Below are 23,643 nucleotides of genomic sequence, written 5' to 3' on the forward strand. Positions count from 1 at the left end.
ATCTAATGCCTGTGGTCCCTCCATTTCTCTGAAAGTTTTCATCTTGATAGTTTGTTGAATTTGCATTTCCTCCTGTCAGTTACATTTCCAAAGGAGCTCTTCTGCTTACACATCTGATTTGTATAGTCCGATTTAATCTTTTCTAGAGAAAGTCTTTCCCTTTCATCTATGCCAACACTTACCAATACCACCCCTGCCCCCAGGCCTGGGAACAGCCCGTGTCCACTGGTGATAATAACAAAAGCTAACAGCCCCTGGAGCCCTCAAGGCCATGAGGCAGGCTTTGTTCTGAGCTGTTTGCAGTGTTAGCTCAGTTACTTCTCACATCAACCCAACTAAGCAGAACTCTGCGGGGGTCCATTTCACAGGTGAGGCAGCTGAGGCAGAGGGAGGCTACGATCCTGGCAGAGATAACAGGTAACAGGGAGCGGAGCCAGGTGCTGAGCCAGGTGCGTCCTGCCTCTGGAGACCACATACTCACCACTGGGCAGTGCACTCTCCTTAGGTGCCAGGGAGAGATCAAGGTCGGGACATCCTGGTTCCCACCTTGAGTGGCGTGTAGACTAGTTCTGAGATGCTTGGCCAAGTCTGCAGCTCCTCTGGGCTCCTTGGTTATTTGTCAGGAGAAGGCAGATCCTTCCCGGCATGGCACATGTGTCCAGGGAGGAAGTACGGCAGGGCAGGGAGCCATGCTGGGGTTGGCCTCCTTCATCACAGCCAACCCTCCTGCGGCTCCCCTTTCCTCTCTGACCACCCCCGACACCCCTTCTCTGATGCCACCCTCCTACTCCCAGACATGTTTGGATTTGCAGGATCTGGGAGGAGCTGAGCTTCAAAGGCAGGGAGCAGGGGTGAGGGCGTGGGGGATGGGAACAGGATCAGTGTCTTCCTGTGGGACTTCTCTGCCTCTCCCCTCTGCAGGCCCAGCCCTCGGTTCTCCCTCACAGGCTCTGTGCTGTGCTTCTGAGCACCCAGCTCCCTCTGCCCTTATTTTCCTGGAAACATCCCTGGCCTCTGAGAGTCACTCCTGCCCGATTCTCTCTGCTGTCTCAGTTGGCTCAGGCAGCTCTGAGAAAACACTGCAGATTTCTTAGCCATTTCAATTCTCTGCAGTGCTGGGTTCTCCAAAGGGTTCAGACTTTATGTGCAAAAGTGGAGGGTTTTGGGGGAAATGATGGAAGTCATTCACACTAGACAGAAAGTCTGGAATATGCCCAGCTGGAGTGACTCAGTGGTTGAGGGTTGAGTGTCAACCTATGAATCAGGAGGTCATGGTTTGATTCCCAGTCAAGGCACATACCTGGGTTTCAGGCTCAATCCCCAATGATTCTCTCTCATCATTGATCTCTCTCTCTCTCTTTTGCTCTCTCTTCCTTCTTCTCTGAAACCAATAAAAATATATTTTTTAAAAAAATCTGGAGTATGTCAGCTGAGAACTGTGACTCAGAATCCACACAGAACCTACACAGGTGCTCCCTCTTTATGGCCACTCCCACAGCCCCGATATAAGGGTCAGAAGCCAGAGTGGGACTCAGACGGGACCTCCAGCCTCTGGCCCTCACACCGCCCCTTGTTGTGGGGATGGCACCTGCATCACAGATCAAAGCTGCCTGTAGGGTTGAACACCCCCAAGCTATTCAGGCTGGCTTCCTCACATGCGTGAGCTCAGAGGATTGTAGCCATGCCCAGGGACCCACAGAGCCCAGCTCTCCTGCCAGCCTCCGGCCCGGTTAGCTGGGGAATGTGCATCTGGAGAGAAAGCAAAGGGCACACTGCAGCCTTTTCATGCATTTCCCTGGTTGATCATCAGCCAATCTGGAAAGAATCCACCACTGTGTTCACAAGACTACTAAGAAAACAACCCATTATTCTGACTTGTAGGAGAATCTAATGCATCACTTACTATTCAAATGCTATTCAGTCCCTGGATCCAGGAAATGGCTTGAGAGGACGTTGGCGTCCCACTAGGATCTGTGGCCAATGCAAAATCAGGTTTGATATTTTAAGCACTTGGGGATACCCTGGGTGCAATATGGAAACAATGAATTTCAAACAGACAGATTTAAAACTAGGAGGAGGATGTTTAATAGCATACTAAGGAGGAGAAGTTAAAAAAAATAAGAAAATATAGACGGCTTGGAAGCTCTATAGAGGCACTGGAACATCGTATGAGACGCCCAGAGAGGTTAACATGCAAACCTAAAGGGCAGGAAGAAAGGCTGCCTGTGTGAGCAGGACAGGCAGTGGCTGGGCCCCACAAAGCAGCTCCTATTTCCAGGGAGATCACAGCACAAACGGTGTCTCATTAGCCTCAGATGAGAATGCAAAGCGGCCGAGACAATTGTAAAGAGGGAGATGAAACAGTTGAAGAAAAATTCCGAAAGCTCCATGTGAAACAAGAAGCATGGCTTGTGAGTCCAAGGTCCTTTAAATAACTCAAGGAGGCACGGCCGTGAAAGGCATGCATGAGAGGCAGGACCAGGTAAACACTGGCAAGGACCCTGATAAAATGAATGGTCACTCACCCCAGAGGCACCTTGGGGAAACGAGTTCAGTGTGACCACAACAAGCATAAGAGCCTCAAAGGAAGAGTTGTTTAGGGTCATTCTTCAGACTGAAGGGTGGCCAGGTGAGCCGGAACAGGTGTGACATTCTGAAGGTGTAGAGGAAGTGAAGTAGCACCTACTTCAGTTCTCAACATGTGTGACCTCTGTTAAAAAAATAAAATTCTCCTGACTGCATGTACAGACCTAATTGGCTCTCTTACGTGATCCATTTATGGGCAGCACCCCATCTAGCTGCTAGAAGGGCTCTCTCTAGGGTGGTACAGAATGGTCGGTTTTTATACAGGAAGAAGGGTGGGGCATGGGAGCTATGAACAAAAGCCAGATAGGATGATACTTGGGCCTGGGACCCTTTTCTTAGGGGAAAGAGAAAGGTTATCATATGTTTAATACCAGGTATTAAATCTAAGTTTGGCATCATGGCGTTTTAGCCTGAGTGATGCCTTTTGGGGCCTGGAAATGTAAAACTGTTGAAGCTGCCCATGGGAGGTGCAGAAACCAGAGAACATTCCAAGATTGATGAGCTGGCACACCTCACTAAAATCTTGGTGTAATTAATGAGAAAATTCATAAAAAGCAATAGTGCAACCAACACTTGCTTTGTCGTTTATGATGTGCTTAGTTGTAAATGGCCACAATTTAAAATCACATGGGCAAAAGCAAATGCAAACAAGACTACAGAGTGGTTATGTGTTCAGTAGCCCCCAGTGAAGGAGCGAAGTCTGGAGGGCAGCAGCCTTCAACAGCATCATCTGGAACATTTACAACCATAATACTGGGTTCACCAGCCCTCCCTCCCTCCCCCACCCCAGCCCCCAGCCCAGGACTGAATGCCTGGTGGATACTCACACTGCCTCCGCTTCTATGGTCCTCTGAGACTCTGCACATGGCTTTTTATCCTGAACATTTTTCATGGTCACTGGCATGGCTGACCCTGGATGAGGGAGTCAGCTGAGCTGGGGTTGCCCATAGCAGTGGCATCTCTCCATCCACACATCATGGGTGGTCCTTGCTCTGTCCTGTGCTCTGAACTCAGAGAGCAAGCCCCTGCCGCTTCAGCATCCCCAGCAATGAGTGTTCATTGTGACGGATGAAAGGGATTCTCAGAGCTCTGGAAGTCTGCATACAGCCATTTCTCCTCTTTTTCTTCTATAGTTGACAGTGTGGAGTGTCCATACCTTACCACACCTGTCTGATGAAGCCACTGTCAGGAAATACCCATTCATACAGCACTAATACAGGCTCCGAGTTTCCACCTAGTGACCTGTCATTGTGAGGTCAGGAATGAGAAGGGGCCGTGTGTCTGAGACTAGGAGGGACAGTATTTCTGACACAGTGGGCAGGGGCACTGCCATGAAAGTTTGCGTCCCTTGGGTGGTGGCTAGCGATGCAGTGGGTGCCCTTTGCTTTAGAACCAGGCATCCTGTACCACAGCTGCTCCTGGAATGCTCCTGTCCACATCATTTTATGGTTTGATGAGATTTTTTTTTTTGACAAGCAGTTTTGTCCTCTAGATTTTAGTAGAACTTGCCTCCACTTGTTTGGTTCTCCCCTCAGGACACCATGGCCCAAAGGGAAAGAGATATCTGAGGAGGAAACCACGTGGCCAGGAGGACAGCTTCAGCGGCATCGCCATGATCAGAGCAGGGGCCGGATTCCTGGTGCATTTCCTTTGCCAGGAGAGGCAACAGTAAGCGCAGCTCTGCCTCGGCCACTGCACCTGCTTGTACAGTTCACATTAAAACCTGGAACGCAGCAAATCCCACTTTCACAATGGCTTTTCAGCGCTGGAGCCTGTGAATTAAAGGCCTCCATTGTTTGCAAGGAATAATTTCCTTGCCCTCTACCAGCTTCAAAGAAATGCGAAATCTTCACTCACTTTTTCTATTGATTCCTTGTTGGATCAGATTTAACTTTTGTTTTTGGATTCCCTATTTGAAAACAAAGGGCAAACAGATACATTTTAAGCACTTTATGTGTAGCTTTGTTTCAGTTCAGAATTCTCATTGTGCTTCTACTTCCTTGTTATAAAGATTACTAGGCAGTTGGGGGAAAATCAAGGAATTACCATAAATTCTATTCACTAAATACCAACACTTTCAGTCAAATTATCTCAATTGTAAAATACTTTGGCATACCAAGTAATTATATGCAATTAAAACCCCACTGTTCGTTTACTTTCCCTTGTTAATTTATAATAGAATACCTGTACTCAGGAAAATGAGGAGATTAGCAAGCACTAGAAATCAAAGACATCTCTCAACACCGCAAAAATAAAGCCAAAACTTCATCCTACTCATCGAGCACTTCAGATTTCAGATGAAATTATTTAACACTCCCCACTCTAATGAACTGTAAAGAATCTGGAGAGTATTTCCTTGAAGACAGAATGTTCTCAGGCCCTTTGTAAATACACTGAGGAGGTTTCTCCCTGCCTGTTCTCCACCCTCACGCATGACTCATACCTGGGGGCAGGATAACCCAGTTTCACTCTGGGACACACCGCATGGCTTCTCACCTGCCTCCTGTCCTACCGTCCTGCCACGGGCAGCTGCTGAATCTGCACTTAAACCTCCCTTTAGAGATTCACCCTGCAGCAGCCCCCATGCCAGGCAGAGAGCCCAGGCAGACACTAAGGTATTTCCCATGGCTTGGCCCTCGTAGACCCCTCTTCGCGCTCCCACCCACCTCCCCAGCAGTGAACTCCAAATCCTAGCTCTTCTTGTGACAAGTGTTTGCACTGGGACCGGCAAAACCTCCAGGGGCAGAGCCCCTGCCCCAGACAGAAAGCCAGACTTCTGTGTGACATTTATTGATGGGAGTTAAGGGACTATTTGTCTCATGAACATTAGTTTGCAACCAATCAGACAAAAAGGAGACACTTTTTTAGGGAAATTTTGAGAACTTAGATCATGCTTGCTAAGATACAGTCCTGATTTTTGGGTGGAGGGTTCTCTTGGGACTCGAGACATTTGGTGCAAAAACCCGGAAAGTACCTGGCAAACCAGATGAGCTGCTCACCTTTACATATCTTGGGGTTCAGTTGCCCATGTGACCATGCATGGCAAGGAACCAGGGGTGCATGTGCAGCTCAAACCATAACTCCTACACCTAAGAACAGTTATCCCCAAACCCTAACCCAACATCTTTTGTAGACTGACCTTGCGGTTTAGTGCATTGTTAGGCACTGGTGGGCCAATCCGCTCACAAACAAGGCCATGTGCAGAAAAAAGATCTCTATGTATACATGCCTGTTTCACACAACTTTATAAATAAACTAGAGGCCCAGTGCACGAATTCATGCACCAGTAGGGTCCCTCAGCCTGGCCTGCAGGATCAGGCTGAAACCAGCTCTCCGACATCCCCCGAGGGGTCCCGGATTGTGAGAGGACGCAGATCAGGCTGAGGGACCCCACCGGTGCACGATTGGGCTGGGGAAGGACGTGGGAGGTTGGCCAGCCGGGAAGGGACTGTGAGAGGGCTCCAGGGTATGTCTGGCCCATTTCGCTTAGTCCTGATGGGCTGGACCCCAACAGCAAGCTAACCTACCAGTCGGAGTGTCTTCCCTCTGGTGGTCAGTGCACATCATAGCTAGCAGTTGAGTGGCCTTACACTATCATTAGCATATTATGCTTTGATAGGTTGAACAGATGACTGGATGACCAGACACTTAGCATATTAGGCTTTCATTATATAGAATTAATATTATTTGCCTTCTTGTTCTTTGACCACTTCATCACCAATTCCAGTATCCAATTTCACTGAAGAGGCATCAGGCAATTCTCCCACTGGCAATAGGAGGGAAACCAATCTGTTGGGAGGGCCTACATTGCTGAGGAGAACATTGCTTCCACAGGTATCCTTTCCTGCCATATTTGAGTCTTCTGTTGTGGCAGGAAGAGGGGTCCAAGCAGATGAGCCTGCTGCAAGGTGGTTCTGTCCTGTTGCAGTGCAAGGTCAGGATACACAAGGTGCTGCCCCACATTCAGTCCAGTCCCTGCTATCACCCTGGCCCAGGATACCAATGATTACCCTTTATGCTGTTTTCTGTGAGTCTTATGGCCACTCATCTCTGAGGGGCACCTGCCCTCCAGCTCCTACAAGGAACAACGTGGGAGCTGACCCTTCCTGACCTTCAGTACCGAGAGGAACATTTACAGCAAAGGTCAGTGGGGGCTGCACAGGCATGAGCTCTTAGTAAGGGCTGAGAACATGCACAGCAAACTGAGAGGTGAAATTATAGATATCACCTTGATATTTTTATAATGACTGACTGGAATATGAAATAATCAGATCTCCAAAGCTCCAATGAAGCATTTTTTTATTGGAAGCCAAATCTGATGATTTATGTTTGGGAAAAATCCTTCACATCAAAGTTTATCAACATTCTCAAATCTAATTTGTAATAAAAAAACACAGATAAACAAAAGTAGCATGGACATGAGTTTCAACTTGACCCACTGCATGTCTGTAGAACAACTTCACAGATCAGAAAAGACATCATTGCCCTCACCTGCTAAGTTGGCACCATGCTGTGACCCTCCCACTGTGGTCAGGGCTAATTAGAGGGAGAAAATCTCAAAAAGAGTAAAGCATTAATAATAATTGTATTATAATAATATATAGCAACTTTTGCCATTTTGACATATCTCACTGCCTACAGGAAACAGAATCACCAAAACTGTTTTCAGTGAGACTGAGTACCAGGACCCTTCAAAAATAGTATGTTCTGTTAAATATATGTCATGTGAGCATGGCCTGTGTTCTAACTTAAAATAGAGATGAGAACAGAGAACATTTCCTGAAGCTAACAAGATGTGGGACAAGCCTGGAACTGTGGTTGAGCCCACTGAGTGGTGTCTGCTTCCCTAGCTTGTGGATGCTGCACAGCTCTTACCTGGAAGAAGTGAAGTGTTTGAGATCCTCCCAGAGGAAGGGAACAGCTCACCGTGAATATTTCGGTCATTGACAAGCCAGTTAAACAGTGTTACCGATTGTTGCCCATGTCCTATAAAACCCAGCCCAATGTGTCTGTTCAATCTAGTGGTCCTTTTCATCCCTCTTCTGGCTGTGATTCTAGAACACTACCCAACAGAACCTTCTGCAAGGATGGAGATGGATGTCTTCATCTACACTGCCCACTACATTGGCCATTCGTCTCTTGTGACTTATGAGCACTTGAAATGTGCCTTGTGACATTGAGGGACTGCTTTTAACATTTAAGATTTAATAGCATGTATGGCAAGTGGCTGCCATATTGGACACCACAGTTTCCTACTTTGAATAAGCAGTTGGAGCAAAGGTAAAAAAATGGCACTTTGTAGTTAAAGAAATGCTGATAAACCAGTATCTCTTTTTCAGCCTACCTAAGATACATTTGCAGTATTTGTTTTTATTCTTTTCCCATTAAAATACTCAGTGTTAGTGAGCATATAGAGAGGTGGAAGCCTCATAAAAATATATATTGATACAAGTTTGGGGATGCACTTGGCAATATTTATCAAAAGCATTTAAAACATATATATTCTTTGTCCCAGGAATTTTATTTCTAGGACATATCCTGAAGAGCTAACTAAGGTCTCAGACAAAGATTATGGTACACAGTTAGCAATTATAGTGTTACTTAGAATTATTTTAAAAATCCAAAACCAATTCAATTGCCCAAGAATAGAGAAATAATTAAATGAATTAAGTTTATCCAATAAGACAGCATATTTCTAAAAATATTAAATGACATTGAGAAATATATAATTTTAATTGAAAAAATTCTGGAAACAAAACAGTATATAAAATATGATTTTTAGTTTATTTATATCTGTACATGCAAAAGGACAGAAGGGAAATAAGCAAAAGTATTGCCTATGGCCATGTCTGAGTGGAAAGATTACTTCTCTTTTACAATTCTCTATATTTTCTTAAATGCGCCTAAATGATTTTTACCTAAAGAAAAAAATCAATGGCATTTATTCACTTAGTCCACCCATGCATCATTCAGAAGATGCACATTTGGAATAGTAAATGGTACCCAGGGAGTCGAGTAGACAGCTCTGGGCTCTTACTCTCTCAAGCCATTAGGGTTCCACTTAGGTGCATTCTTAGCGTAATAAATTAATTGACTATTGGCTAAATGTGTAGATCCCTGGCGGATATTCCGTTCTTTCCCTGGTGTGTTCAGCTCTGCAATGTGTCCCATGGAAGCTCTCTGGTTCCAAGAGAGAAATGGCATGGATTCTGACAGGGCAGGATACTCACTTATTTAAAATTATAATAGTTTCAAAACAACCCAAGGACAGGAGTTGATGGACTTTGAGAATAACTACCCATGCTTTGTAGCACGGCGCACATTTGGAAGCTCTGGGAAGTGGAGAAAGAGGCTCTCTCCGTGTGAATCCAGGGCCTCCAGCCCTCTTGTCTGAGGGCACCTACAGCTTGCAGTGAGCCCGGCGGCTGGGGACTCCATGTGCTTTCCAGAGCATACAATCCAGGCCCTTCCCTCTGGGAGGCTGGGCATTAGCTCCAAAATTGAATTTTATGCAAACTTGTGATGACTAACTAACTCAGTGAACCATGTCAAATTGTAAACTTTATTTTATTTTTTATCAGCTGCTGCATAATTGAAGGGGAGGAGATGCCCAACTGACATCCCGCCCCAGGCATCAGCCTGTCTTGCCAGAGCCTCACCACCCAAGACAGGTGTCAAGAAGGAGGTGGCTTCACACTGAGGTGGTGCCCCCGTCCTCTGTCAAACTCCCAGCATTCTCCTGCTGTCACACTGCACTCTCCCTCCCTGCTCCATCAGCCCCTCCTTCCCATAGAAAGTAAACATCCCTCCCCTTCAATAACTGATAAAAACAAACTTTACGATGAAGTAGTGACCCTCAACTCTCACATAGAGGTTCCTGTTTTGACACAGCCTTTACCTGTTAAAGCCACCAAAGTCTAAATTATTAGCAAAATAAGGTTTAAATCACAAACTCTATTTTCTTTCTATTTAATGACTCTTGAAGAAAGGTGCCACTTTTTAGAATAAATAAATGAACGATGATTCATCCCATACATCCCACCAATGGACAATGTCTCCTGCTGTCAGTCAGAAATGAGCCCCTGGCTCCCGCAACCCAGGGGACGTCTCTGCTGTCACCCCATCCACACTGGTACAGCAAGCTCAGCCAGCTCATCCATATTTGGAAACACATTTCTCATCAGAATTCACAAAACTGCATTTTTGCAAAGTTAAGCTTGAAAAGCCAAACATCCAAGTTTACCGTACCCCCAAATTTCAGGCTCTACAAGAACACCTACTTGGTTTCATTGTACAGTCTGTATCTTAAGCTGGGAGAAAAAAGAACATAAAATCCCACAAATGTGGAAGGTGGTAAAGTTGGCCTGAAGAATATTTTCTTGGAAATTTCCTTTGTTTTTATGTCATTCTAATCTCAAAAATACATTTCTTAACATCAAGAGGGTAAATCCAAAGAAAACAAAGGGACTAAACAACTGGTACCAGAGAACGGACTTTTTACGTTTTTACATAATTTGCATGGGCAAAGGGATCTCAGATAACAGCCCAGATTTTGAAAGGAGGTATTTTGGGGGACTGTTGGTGTCTGTCACTGGCACTGATTCTGACTAAACAAAAGTATTGCCTATTACCAGCAAATGTATTAATGTTTTAAGGAGAAGTTATAGGTTATTATTTATCTTTCAAACATATTCATTATTGTATTGATTTAAATATTAAACACCCAAATGTATTTAAATTAATTCATTTACATTACACACACACACACACACACACACACACACACACACACGTATTCTCTTTTCAAATTGAAACCTCTAGGTCATAGAGACAAGCACAGCCATAACAGGATCTCATCTGGGGACAGAACCAAGTTAGAAAGAAAACTCTTGGTTTTATTTGGAGAATGTAACACATGCTCACATGCCCGAATCATTGCAGAGGCTGCATCACTCATGCCCGGTTCTCTTTCTCCTTTTTTTTTGTCTCTATTTTCACACTCATTCCTTATCCCCTTAAGACAGAGTGATGGGTAAGTAAAAGAAAAAAATGAATCTTAATTAAATGCAAAACAATGTCAGGAGCAGCTATTGATATGTCATGACAGAGCCCCTCCCCCTGCCAAAGGCACGCTGGTGTAGCAGGTCAAGGATGGTGGAGAACTGGTAACCCACAGCCCAGAACCAGTGACTTCACAAGGCAAAGCCGTCTTTCTCCTTGGTATATGTATATATCAAGGAGAACATGGGCCTCTGCTCACCCTTCTACATGGGCCTCTGCTCACCCTTCTAGTCATGGTCCCCAAGCTGATGGAGGCTTCATCTCCACCTGTGAATCGTGCACCAGCCCTTTAAGGGGCTCTGGGGTGTGGCACTTGCTCCTCCGTTGACAGGTCACTGCTGCAGAAGTCACACAGCCACATCCAGCTTCTAGTGAGTGAGGACGAGCCACTCACCATGATCCCATAAAACAGACTGAGAGTGTGAGCAGACCTAAGGACCAGAGTAAGAATGTGCCCAGCCCCAGGGCCAAGGATGGGAACTCCAAGCTACTCAGGACAACCCATTCCCTCTGCTGAGTGCTGAAGGCCTCAGCTTCCTCTGTGTCTGGGTGGCCATTGGCCCAGGTCTGGCCTTGGGACCTATGAAAAGTTGTGCTGAGGGACTGCTGAAAATGATCAGTCTTCCCTGTCTGTGTTTGTGTGAGAATGATGCCTGGACTGTGGCAGCTGTGTTGAAGTGATGAGGCAACACCAGCAAGCTGTGGATGGTGGAGCAGGAAAAAATAAAGGCCTGGGCATTAGTGATACCATGGAGCCACTGCCCCAAATTCTGAACTGCACCCCTCTAGGCTTCTCCTGTGGAACAAGAGATGACTTTTCTGTTGAACCAAGACTAGTGAAACATATTGTGTCTTGTAGCTGAGTGAATCTAACCTGATACAACCATGCTTCTGCAGAAAACTTGCTACAAAGCAGACTCTCAGCAACATTGCAAAGGAGATCTAATATTCAGCGAAGGTGAAGGGATGATAAAGGGAAATTAACTTCACAGGAGCAGTTGGAGAGACTCTCTTGATGAGAAAGGACGCTGACAAACTGGTAGGAGTCTGGCATAAGGAGATTGTCCCAGCATCCTCGTGAGGGGACAGCACCACTTCATTTCACCTCTCATTTGATAATTGATTAACTCCATGCCACCTTGAGCTAGATCCTGGGGGTGGAGAGGCAGCGGGCTAAGGTAGGTTGTTTGCTGCCCAGACTTTGGAAGATGCTCTCACTTCTTTAGTTGGAAACTGGTGGAGTGAAAGCACAGAAAGGCTGGGGTGTTTGGGCCACATGTTCCTGACAACAGAACCACACAAGGGGAAGCAGAGCAGAGGAGAGAGGTGACCACTGGGCCCAACCGAGCCTGTGCTGCAGAAGGTGGCAGAGCACCTCAAGTTCAGACTTGGTTCCATGTGCCAGGATCTAGCACTGTGTGCGCCCTTTGGTTCAGATTTCTGTCCCCCCATGGGCTCTGACTCCCACTTTGGTCTAGAACAGCCTACAGCACCTGACTTATTGGGGGCTGTAAGTACCTCAGAGGCTCTTCAGAACCCCTGCATGAAAGCAGCTCTAGAAACTCAGAGCATAATTAACTGGAAAAATTGAGAACTCCATACTTGGCAATAGCAATTGAAGTACCTTTGAAAGAGCTCCACTTCCTCTCCTGTCCTTAATGAGGGTAGCTGTAATTAAACGACATTAAAATCTGGCAGTTTCATCCTCTTTAACAGATCAATTGTAATTCAGACAACATTGGTACCAGTTCTCAAAACCCATCTTTGTAGCTGAGAGCGCTGGAGCCTGGAATGATATACAAAGATAAAAACAAGTTGCTCTTGAGTTTAGAAAGGAAAAGAGGAAATACTGTGAAGCTCCATGAGATCATGACAGGTATATAAAGAGTTAAAAAAAAAAAAAAAGAACTTCCTGCAGGTCCTCAGTATGACTAGAATATTTGGGAAGATGGAGGAAGTGCTGAGTCATGGCCCAGGCAGTGAAATTACAACATACCAGGAAGTGACAGAGGGGACAAACTCCTAGACACTTGGGGCTCAGGATGCCAGCAGGCCTGTTCCACTGCTCTTACAAGGGAATGACTGGGGCCATTGTCATTTCTTCTAAGGCCTCTCTCAGACTGACTCCTTGTCATCATCCAGAAACCAAAGAGCTCAAGGTGCCCTCAGGTGGTGGTCTCTATAGGTCATGTTAACACTTCCTGTCCATGTGGGCCCTTCACTGTGAGCATGTCCCAGACTCTTTCCACTAAGAACCTATAGTAAGTTGAATGGCAGCCGCCAAAAGATATATCTACATCCTAACCCCAGAACCTATAATATGACCTCATCTTGAACAAAGATCTATTCAGAGGTAATTAACTTTAGGATCTCTATATGAAGAGATCATTCTGGATTACCCAGATCATCCCCAAATCCAATCATGGCTGTCCTTATAAAAATCAGAAGAAGAGAGACACAGACATAGAAGAGAAGGCCATGTGAAGACAAAGACAAAGGCAGAGATGGGTGTGATGTGGCCACAAGCCCAGGGATGCTGGAGTCACCAGGACCTGGAAGAGATAGGAAGTATCCTTCCCTGGACCTTCAGAAGACACACAGGCCTGCCTTGATTTCAGACTTTTGGTCTCCAGAGCTGTGAGAGAATAAATGTCTGTTGTTTTAGGCCATGCTACACAGTTGGTGGTGTTTTATTATGCAGCCCCAGGATGGCAACAGGAGCCACTCCCCACCCAGGAGCCCAGCTGAGCAGAAACACCTGCTGAGTTGTTCTCTGGGTCTCTCCTCCTTTGGTGGTGAGAATGGAGTGTGGAGAGGACAGGGGTCTCTGCCAGGCACTCAGCTCCAGACACCCCACCTTCCTGGGCAGAAGCAGAGCTGAGACCAGACACTGACCATCCACACCAAGGCTGCCAGGAGTGCTCGCAAAGGCCAAGGTCTCACCTGCATGCACAGAACCAGTCAGGTCTCTGAGAATCCTGGTTGGCTAACTGCTGTGTGTAAGGCACTGGGCATGCTGAACCCCAGCTCAGAATATTCAAAGGGCCTCAATGTGAGCAAGCAGCTTGTTCCCACCTCATGCTCATTCCTGTGACACTCCTGAATGCTGAATCCATGGCCCAGACTCATGCCTGTCTCAAGATCATCACTCAACAAACATTTGTGCAACCACAGTCTTTAAATGTTATGTAACCCTACTCAATAATAAAAAAACAAAACAAAACAAAACTATGTGTACCATTGGCACCTTAAGCATAAAATTGGGGCCAAAAATCCAAGTGGTAAATCACTGAGGTTTTAAGTTTTCAACACACATAAAGGTAATTTAAAAATCATTCTTCACACCATTTTAAGTGTTTTCTAAAGCCCAGTTTGTTCTTTTTGATGACCAGCTGAATATAGGTTTCCTGTGTGGTCAGGAGATCCTCCACTTGTTTCCTGCCACCTCATACACTGAATTAAAGGTTGAGGGGTGCTGCCCCTTTAGACGTGGCTAGGAGACCCCCTTACTCTATCTCACATTATTCCAAACACCCGACTAACAGCAAGTGGAAGAACTCTACACAGAAACCACTTCACCTTTGTGCCTTGTTATTTATTGATGACGTTCAGTAAACAGAGAAAATGAAATATTAAGTAACTACCTATTCTGAGAAAAGAATTCCAGAACATTTCATGAATCCTCAAATAAGATCAAGAGGATGATATGCTAACCACAAAGTAACTCAGATTAAACAATAAATACTTCACTTCATCATGGCTTTAGCATTAAAGTATATTTCCCACAATGTCTATATGTTATTCAGATATTACTACATTTTCTGAAGTCATTTGTATTGATGTAATATTGTTTTGCCCCAAAACTGACCCTTTAAGGGTATGGACTCTTTAAGGCAATTAATTCTTCCTCATCCTCCCCATGTGCTGGTCACTCCGCAAGTGTAGAGACATGCAGCAGAAAATGTTCGTCCAGACACATAAGTGGAATTCTCATTGAATGTTTTTTTTTTTCGAATTTATCATCAAAATGCATCCTTCACCAACAGATACCCAAGTCAATTTATAAGAGAAAAGCCGATGGGCTCATTTGAGAATAAACACAGTGTTGGAGTTCTCTGACTGCTAGAAACCCCCAAACTGGACTCACCTGTTGCCACATAGGACCCGTTTCTGCGGGGGTTGGGGGAGTGGGTGAAGCGTTCCACTATGCGGATGCTGTCACAGGAAGTGATCAGGAACAGGGAGGACAAGCCCCCCTCCCTCCATCTTCCCTAAAGCCTCCTCCTGGCACCCACTTTGGCAGAGTCTAAGGGAGAGAAAGTGGCAATGCAGATAAGGGATTTGTAGGACCCTGATTCATGCAGCGTAAGGTAGAGGGCAGAGGGGGGTGGGGGGAAGGTGTTGAAGCTGAAAGTCCAAAGCTAAATACCTGGCATATCCCTCTTTGTACTATTTCTGCCTTGTACAATAGTCTGGTGTTTGCATGTGTTTCACCGAACTGCATGATTTACCATAGACACTTATCTCAGGCTGTCCACTTCTTATAGTGGTCCTCCACAAATGTTAAGGAAATACATTTTTAAAATAGGAAAAAGGAAGGGGTGTGGGGCGGAATCAGGAGCTCCTGACAGCTGCCTCCCAGCCCTGACTGCTGCAACACAGTCCCCTGAACCTGGGGGCACGGGAGCAGAGGGCTCTGAGGGTTTGGGAGGAGGGTGAGAAGGAAGGTTAGGTCAACAAGTCTGTCTGCCCCTGCCCAGCATGCAGACTATGGAACTGGGATCCCAGGTTCTAATCCTGGATTTATTACCCTGTGGCTAAGTGACCTTAGACAAACCACTTAACTCAACCCTAGAGATAATGTCACACAGTCTTCAGCTAGTAAAATGATCACCGATGCCTTCCACCACCTCGCCACCACAGCGATAATGCGTTTGCTGGCAGTGAGGCACAGGCGCTGATGAAAGACAGGGTCGGGCTCAAATTCTTCATTTTTATGGCACTTCTTTCTTGGCCAAAGCCTAAGGTACATACACTACCCCTGGACCTAGGACCCAGGTAGACTGGCAGCACATGCTTAACTACTATAAGCTTCCGCTTTTGTGAAACCTCGGAAAAGGGGCTTAACTGATACCTTTGGCATTTTCCTGTGGTGAGTAACATCAGGAGCGCAATGGTGCATCTACTCAAGGGACAAAGCCCTCCTCCATCCAGAGTGTGGGTCTCTCCTAGAAGCTTTGGGTCAATGCACTGTTGGGCCCTTATTAAAATGTGACTATTCCCTGTATAGGAGTTTAAGTTCATACATATCTGTCGATTAACTGTAGGTCCAATTAGGAGCTGGGATTAGGCTGCTATCAGTCAGCTTGTACCCAACAGAGGGGACCAGAGGCCATGTGGGTTCTTTTGGAGGACAGGGAGAGCCCCAGAACATGGAATAGGTGGCCTGGAAGAAACATCTTGGCAGCCTTGAGCAGCATGAGGCATTGGGAGGGGCTCTGAAACTGGGGGCTAGAGAAGGGTACTTAGAGGAATAGAGGCTGAGGATGGGGAGCTTCCTGGCCTCCTTTTTGGTCATGGCATGTCATGTTCTCAAAGCTGGTAGACAATTGGGGGCCAGGAGCCCTAGGCCTCTCTACGCAGTTTTTCTTGCATGAGGCCAGGAGTGAAGGAGCTAGTGCCCTGAACTCTGGAGCAGCTCTGTAGACAGCCTTGGGTAACAGTAAAGTTCAAGGTGACATTTAATAAAAAGCAGCCTAAGGACTCCTGGGTCTAGGGATGTGTTAAGTTTCCTCCCTTAGACTCACCCCATACCCAAAATTGTATTTTTCTATAAGGGTGGTTCTGGAGAGTGCTGGTAGACCCAAAGGGTTTTCAGAACATTTGAGAAACTTTCCCCTGAAGTCTCTGTGGGCAGGTTGTCTGTTGGGCATTTTGGGTGAGTTGATGTCCCTTTAATGAACAGATTTTTGCCTACTGACCAGTGACTTCCAGTACACACATTGTTAGAAACCCTGAATACATGAAACTTTCTATCTAGGATGTTGTGTGGATGACTATTTGCCAATGGATGTTTTTAAAAGGTATTTCTAGTAGGTAGCTTTTATCTTTAATAATATAATTGATTGAGGGCTGATAGGAAGTCATGGGAGATAGAACACTGTTTGGTCTAAATTTCAAATAGTTTTGGAAGAGCTCAACATAAATATGCCATTTAGCATTTTCAGCTTCTTCCATCCCACACATTTAATTTCCTTTGAGGGTTTTACTAACAAATCATCCTTGCATTGGCTCAGATCTGAGGAGTGGGTTATCGCTCCTAAGCTATTATCTCATCCTTTCTGCTTCTTACTGTCACTTGCTATTTGGAAGACTATGTGAAGTAAATTCCTATATGTTTAAAATATGTATGCATGTAGATCTGGTTCTTTGGAAGAAGGATGCCACTATAATTGTAACTGAATGTGATTAAGTTTGTGTTATAATTTTAATCACTATTGGTTGTAGAGCACCAATTTCAAAATGCACAGCCATGATAAAAATCAGAGTTTCTAAGAAAAACACAAAAAATAATTCTTATCAGTGTTGCATTTTTATTTTATCCCATTCCTACTTAGGTGAACACCACATTAATAGTATTTAATATTTATGGGACAACGGTAACCAAACTCTCAATTAAAGTAAATGATTTGATTAATGAAATATTAATGAAAATGACAGTAGAATTCAACCAAATGGATTTGAGGTGTTTTTATCTCCTATTCTCAACTCAGTGAGAGCGTGAAACCCTCTCTGCCCGCCCTGCCCCCCCCCATCATGCATTTCTCCGCTGAAATTCCATCATGCAGGGGTAGAAGAGTCTGTCCATCACCTTGGATAGAGGAGGAAATGAAGCAGTCTGCTTCTGCAGCAACAAGACCACAGAAAATACAGAAATCCTGTTAGATTTCCAGCAGGTCACACTCCCCACTTAAGGAGTCCGGTTATAAACTGCATTAGCTGCACCGATTGTTAGGGTTACCCAGACATTCAATTTCAGAGCTTCTCAGAAAGGATGGCATGGCTTGGGATTATTTGCTCTTGCTTACTGAAAACAAGAGGAAGTAAAACTTCTTCCACAGTTTAGAAATTAAGGGTTAAGGTCAAAGTCTGGGCCATGGTAGCCTCTATTCCCATAAGTTTGATAACAAGGAATGTCTTCCTGCTGCCAGTGTGGATGCCTCAGGGATCCAGATGAGCTGGGTTAGAGTTTTCCTGAAGGGTGCCCCACTTCAGTGCAAACACTAATCATGAAATAAGTCTTCAAATAGACAGCTGTCATCTTGCACTAGAAAAAAATATGCTGCTGAAAGCAAAATGAAATAAGTTTAAAAATAAACTAGACTTACATGACAAAAAGTTAGAAGTTATTAATTTCCAAAAGAAACACGTGCACATAATAAACATAGTTTTTTTGGTTTTTTTAGTTGTACAGTGGCAATTACATACTCAAAGAGTTAAAATATAAACCTTACTACATGCCTACACTTAAAAGTACTGTCCTTAAAACACAAGTTCTTATCAGAGGTCTGCATGGTTCTTGGCAATCAAGACATTCTACCTTTTAAACAAATAATTCATTAGGTAATTAAATTCAAGTGAGATTACTTTAATTAAATATACACTGCTGTTGAATCATAATTTCTATGCAGTCTAGTTAAAGATGAACAATCTCTTATTCCTGACAAAAAGAAAAAAAGAAAGTAAAAGAATTCCCTGGTGGCTGGAAAGATAGATTTACACCCCTCACCCCCTGCCCCCAGAGGTCATTTCAAAAAGAAATAGATGCCAATACCTCCCTGAGAGGTGGTGGGGGGAGGGGTCCTCATGTCTGGAGATTCCAGAAGTTTGAGCTGTATGCTCTGGGTTCCATTGAAAAAATCCACACTTTTGGAACCAGGCAGGAAGTCACTCACAAGGGCCCTCGTCGGGTCCTAGGTTATCTGCATGTTTGTCCACAACCTGGCATCCAGGTGGGAGCCCTGCACATATTCAGCCCATGCCCACGAGGCCCCGAGCTCAAAGCACTGGAGGCCAACGCTGGCCCAAAGACCACAGGACTTGAACAAAATGAAGTCAGTTGTCTCCCATGCAGGTGGCCAGGCTCCCTCCAATGGCATCCGGAGCCACAGCCAGGACTGTGCTCAGGGGGCACAGAAGTCCCCGCTGGCTTTGATCTTGAAGTCCCAGCTACAGAGAGCTGACAGAGAGCCCCGCTTTCATTTGTCAGACACGAGTTTCCTATTGCTGCGGAGGAGGCAGTACACCTGTACTGCCAGCATTTACAATGCGTTGCTCCGGGATGGCATTGATTTGGGAAGGGTGAAATACAAACGCAAACTAATTAAACACTGCATAATGGAGCCCTACAGGAACACCGGAGAAAAACAAATAAACACGAGTGCAGCTGGTGCAGCGATGGTACCTCTGCCCTGGAGCAACCGTCTGGTGACATCAAATTATAAACCCCGAAAACCCTCACATTGTCGCAGTTGATCATATTGGAGGCACAATGGAAATGATCTGGTTAATTATGGGGAGGTTTATAAAATATTTACGTGCGCACACGCATGTAATTCACTTCCTCCGACACTCACCGGGGCACTGCAGGCCGGGCCACTGCGTCCCTTTCTCTGCCTTGCAATGGTGGGAAACTCCCGTGGGTTGGGAAATCTCCAGGCTCCCAGGCACACTTTGCGCGCCGGCTCGCCTGCCTTCCGCCTTCTGGGGAGCCAAAACCCACTCTATTGAAGCACTGCTCCGAGAGTCTGACCATCCGTGTCCTTCCCTTCTGGGCCTTTTTCCGTTTCATGTTTTCCTGGAGCCTCTCGGCATCTCCTCCCGCCGGCCCCACTTGACTCTTCCCTCCGAGGCATGCCCGTCTGGGAGCGGGGGTCTCCGCAGTGTTGCAAGTTCAAGGCGCTACTCTAGGTCAGGATGCTCCAGAGGCGTCGTGGACACGCCTCCCCCCACCCCCAACCCCCGCCCCCAGCTTGGCGTGGCAGGAGAACACTGTCTGGGCACCCAGGGGTTGGGCTGAGAGGGCCACCGGATCATTGCATCCAGCCGACCCTTTGGGCACCTGGGTTACAGCTGCGTGCTCCTTGCAGGTCATTGCTGACTGTTTGTCACTTGCCTCGCTGTTGCTGAGCCGGTGGCTTCCTGGGTCCTGCAGGAGAAAGGTGCAAAGTCCTAATGAGTATTTAACAAGAGTCATAAATTGCTCAAGTTGGGGCGGAGGGCCTGGCGGGGTCTGGAGGCCCGGGCCAGTCAAGGCGCCCGGCCCGCCATCCGCACAGCAAAGAACGGCCATTTGAACGGCAGGCGACGGAAGCCACAGCGCTGCCCGCTGCACCCGGGAGGGTCTGCGTTGCTGCCGTCCTTGGTGTTAAAGGCAGGTCCCCGCGGTGGCGTCTCCTATTCTTCAGACCTAGGTAGTTGGAGCTTCAAAACAGTGAATAACTATTTTATAATAAATAAAATTGTAAATGAGGATGCTGTTTGGTTTGTTTCATTTCATTCTTATGTAAATACACCACGGGGTTGTGGTGGGAAGGAAGCGGAGACTGCACTGAGAAGCTGGGGACAGAAACGGACACTCTTTTTCAGAGTTCTGATAGCAACACCCTCCTCTTTAGACAACTACCCCCGCCCCAGCCCCATAAGGAGCAAGTCAACTTTCCACCAGGTTTTGAAACCAATTTAACAGTCAACTTGATTCAAATGCGCTTTGTTCACCAACCCTCCCTGAGCCCCACCCCCACTCACCAAGGCCTCAGGGCTTCCTCCCCTGCCCACCACAGCCCCTCCCAGCTTCCCTCCTGGCTGAGGTCTGCACATTACACGCAACCCTGCGCACCCATGGGTGCCTCCGAGGCCCACATCCTAGCAGGAGTGCACCAAGAATCCAGGCTTTCCAGCTAGAAAGTCCGGGTCAACTGCTACTGTCCAGCTGAGCTCCGCGGGGCCGGGCCGGCGACGGGGGCCACCTGCCAATGGCCCAGGAGTGGAGGTCCTTGAGGAACACCGAGCTCCCAGACCCGCCGGGACGCTGGCCCGGCGCAGCTCCGATCAGATCGTGCAGCGACCCCTAGGTCTCCTCTGCACCGCTGGGCAGTCCTGCCTCTGTCTCAGTGACTCGGGTGGCGATAGGAGGGAACCGCTCCAGACCCGTGGTTGGGCCGGCTGGAGGGATCCCGTGCCAAGCGGCAACAGTGGCTGAGGGTCTGAGAAGCCGGCCTCTTCCAGTTTCCTCACCCAGAGCCACACTGGAGGCCATGGGTTTTCAGACAGTGGGACGCTGGAGCCCTGCTACTCATCCCCCTCCAGTGCCTGAGGGTGAGCAGGACCCAACTCCTCCCTCCTACTTGCCCGGCAGCACTGAGGCCAGCAGAGGGATGGCTGGACCCGAAAGGGTGGAGCTGGTGAAATGGACCTGCACGAGGAGTACAGTGAAGTCAGGCCAAGATCCCTGGCAGGAGCCTCTCCCCTGGCTCCGCACCCCAGCCTTCCTCAGCCCTACTTAGTCACGTGATGATTAAAACTGAGTAGAGGGCTTACTTTCCGGAGGACACGGTCCTTGGCAAAGCTGAGCCACCAGGTTCTCAGTCCTTCTCTGCCCCGCCCCCTCTCCAATAGGATGCTTTGGAGGCAGTTTTCTTACAACTTCTTAGTCCTCTTTGTGGAAGTTTTCTGATTAAGGGCCAAAGAGAAAGAAGGGAAGAGGTGATCTAAGTCACCAGAGTCTGCTAGGATCCCAGCCCATAGCCTTGGGCGGAGAATGGCCACATTTGCTGCTCTGGCACCTTTCCATGGCTCCCTTGGGGCAAGTCCAGTCCTTTCTAATTCTAATTTCCTCCGTAACTGGCTAATCCTCAAGCTGGTTTCCAGAGGGGTTTTCCCCACTCACCTCCCAGGTGTCTCCAGGAACCTACAATCATTTCATGACCTGAATGGAGGTAATACATGCAGAGCATGGTGGGGAGGCATTGCTGGGCTGGTGAGGGTCAGGACAAAGCCTCCTCTGATGGCCCCTCCCCGCCAGGTTCTGATAGCCACCGGGTGCCGGATGTCAAGGTGGACTTTTGGGGGGTAAGGTGGGAAGGAGATGATCAATCCTTGTGGCTGGATCCTGACACTGGTTTACATTCCACCTCATTCTCCTGGTCACACAAGAGGGCTTATCTCACCCGTGTTTACCTGTTGCCCTGAAATGTGACACTGGAGTTTGCTAAAGGGAACAGAGGTGGAGCTGGCCCTTTGGTTTGTTTTGGATGCTGGGAGAAGGGGTTGGGGTTCCTGGAGGTGGGCTGGGGAATAGGAGAGAGCTGTGGTTAGGGACTTCCCAGAACAGGAGTGCCAAGCGCCTACCCCTGCCTCCAGAATCTGTCACAGCAGGAAAGGAGCCCAGGCAGTTGCAGGGTATTTCTGGAGAAAGTTGGGGCTCCTGGGGTGAAGATGGGGGTAGCAGCATAAAGAAGAATAAAGCCTGACTCTGAGCAGAGAAATTACAGCCTCATTACAGAGCTGGTGATGACATTACTATTATGGGCAGTGGCTCTGTGTCTGTCCTCAGACCCCAAAATGGAGAAACGGGAGCCATCCCCATGCTGCCAGAGTCCCTGGGCTTCCATGATCCCAGCAGTTGATGTCCAGGGTATGGGTGGCCCAGGTCACCTGCAACAGAGCATGCTGGGGACCAAGCCCAGATGTCAGCCTCAATCCCACAGCTCCAAACGGCACAAACGGAGTACAACACCAGAGTCCAGTGAATGAAATTCCTGCAGGTTCCACCGGCAGCTGGGAGCTCTGGCTGCTGCGTGGGAGATGCGGTGCAAAGTGGCCCCAGTAGCCCGGACCGGTACCCTGGACACGCTCCCCATCTGGGCCATGGGAACCAAGCCAGCGAGTAAAGCTCAGTAGCTGCCTGCCCAACCCGTCCGAACAGAGGGAGCTCAGGAAGACCTTGCACTCGGCATCTGAGCCCTAGAGCGGCCAGGCCCCTGGCCACGGGGAGCCAACCAGCAGTGCTGGGTCCTGCCTCATAGGCTCTCTCTTTCCTCAGGGCAGAGGGTGGAGACGGACGTCCTGTCCCTGGCCTGGTCGCCTAGCCGCCTCAGGCCGGCATGCTCTTCTTAAGTTTACTTCCTGCACACCCAGGGGACAAAGGAGGGGCGCCCAGGCCACTTGGGCTTTTCTCATCACCAGGTTGGGCACTTGGAATGTCTCCCTTGCGCTGCTGTGATGCAGTCTCTGTTAAGAAAAGGTCTCTCGCCCCCAAGAAACCGCTACCATAGACGGCATCTGCTTCCCCCAGCAAGTGGCTTCTCAGCTAGGGTTCCCTTTCGCAAAGTTTCCACAATAGAGAAAGGTTGCAGAGTTTGGCCTCTTCCCGCTTCTCCAAGTACAGCACGGTCGGTCATGTCCATATGACTTAGTACCTAGTGGGGGCCCCTGGGACGCCAGAGCGCATCGGATGGCACGCCACGCCGGGTTAGTGGCACATGAGGGCACCTGGGTGCACTTCTGCCAACGACTTCCAGGAAAGCAAAGGCAGCTCCAACTTCGGAAGAGAGGCCGCTCCCCGTCGGCTGGCTGTCACCGCGCCCGGGCCAGCCCCTTCCGCGGAAAAGCAGGAGCCGGAGCCGAGATGTTTTTATGAAACAGCAGACACACCTCGGCTGCGAAACAGCAAACCCCAGTGTCCGACAACTGTAAACCGGTGTCGACAGGTTGTCAGACAGCCGCGGGGGCCGGTCGGGAAAGAGCCCGCGGCCACCAGGCCCGCACCCGCTGCCCCGCCGCTTGCGTGCCCGAGGCAGGCGGAGGTGGCCCGGCCGGCGCGGGGCACCACGTGCTCGCCGGGAGGGGCGGGAGAGGCCGGCTCCGGCGGGCGGGAGGCTGGGAGGGGACGGGAGGGGAGCCGGGGGCGGGCTAGCGCTCAAGGGGATGCCAATC

General features: G+C 47.9%; 2 long non-coding RNA genes across 5 annotated transcripts; both read right to left on the reverse strand.

Annotated features, from left to right (window-relative positions):
• Positions 1–1,721: 1,721 nt before the first annotated feature.
• LOC111825459 lies at positions 1,722–4,430 on the reverse strand. The gene is made up of 3 exons (XR_002828633.1): positions 3,414–4,430; positions 2,526–2,710; positions 1,722–1,971 (listed from the first exon to the last, which is right to left on the reverse strand). It is a non-coding gene; the product is annotated as an uncharacterized LOC111825459 (long non-coding RNA).
• Positions 4,431–17,220: 12,790 nt separating this feature from the next.
• LOC106696557 lies at positions 17,221–23,538 on the reverse strand. 4 transcript variants are annotated; one of them, XR_002828642.1, is made up of 3 exons: positions 21,247–23,538; positions 18,482–19,855; positions 17,221–17,989 (listed from the first exon to the last, which is right to left on the reverse strand). It is a non-coding gene; the product is annotated as an uncharacterized LOC106696557 (long non-coding RNA). The 4 variants fall into 4 exon arrangements; XR_001347507.2 differs by having other exon boundaries at positions 19,284–19,855; positions 19,984–23,538; XR_002828635.1 differs by having other exon boundaries at positions 19,984–23,538.
• Positions 23,539–23,643: the final 105 nt, after the last annotated feature.

Source organism: Myotis lucifugus, unplaced genomic scaffold (genome assembly GCF_000147115.1).
Source record: "Myotis lucifugus unplaced genomic scaffold, Myoluc2.0 scaffold_0, whole genome shotgun sequence".
Taxonomy (NCBI): domain Eukaryota; kingdom Metazoa; phylum Chordata; class Mammalia; order Chiroptera; family Vespertilionidae; genus Myotis; species Myotis lucifugus.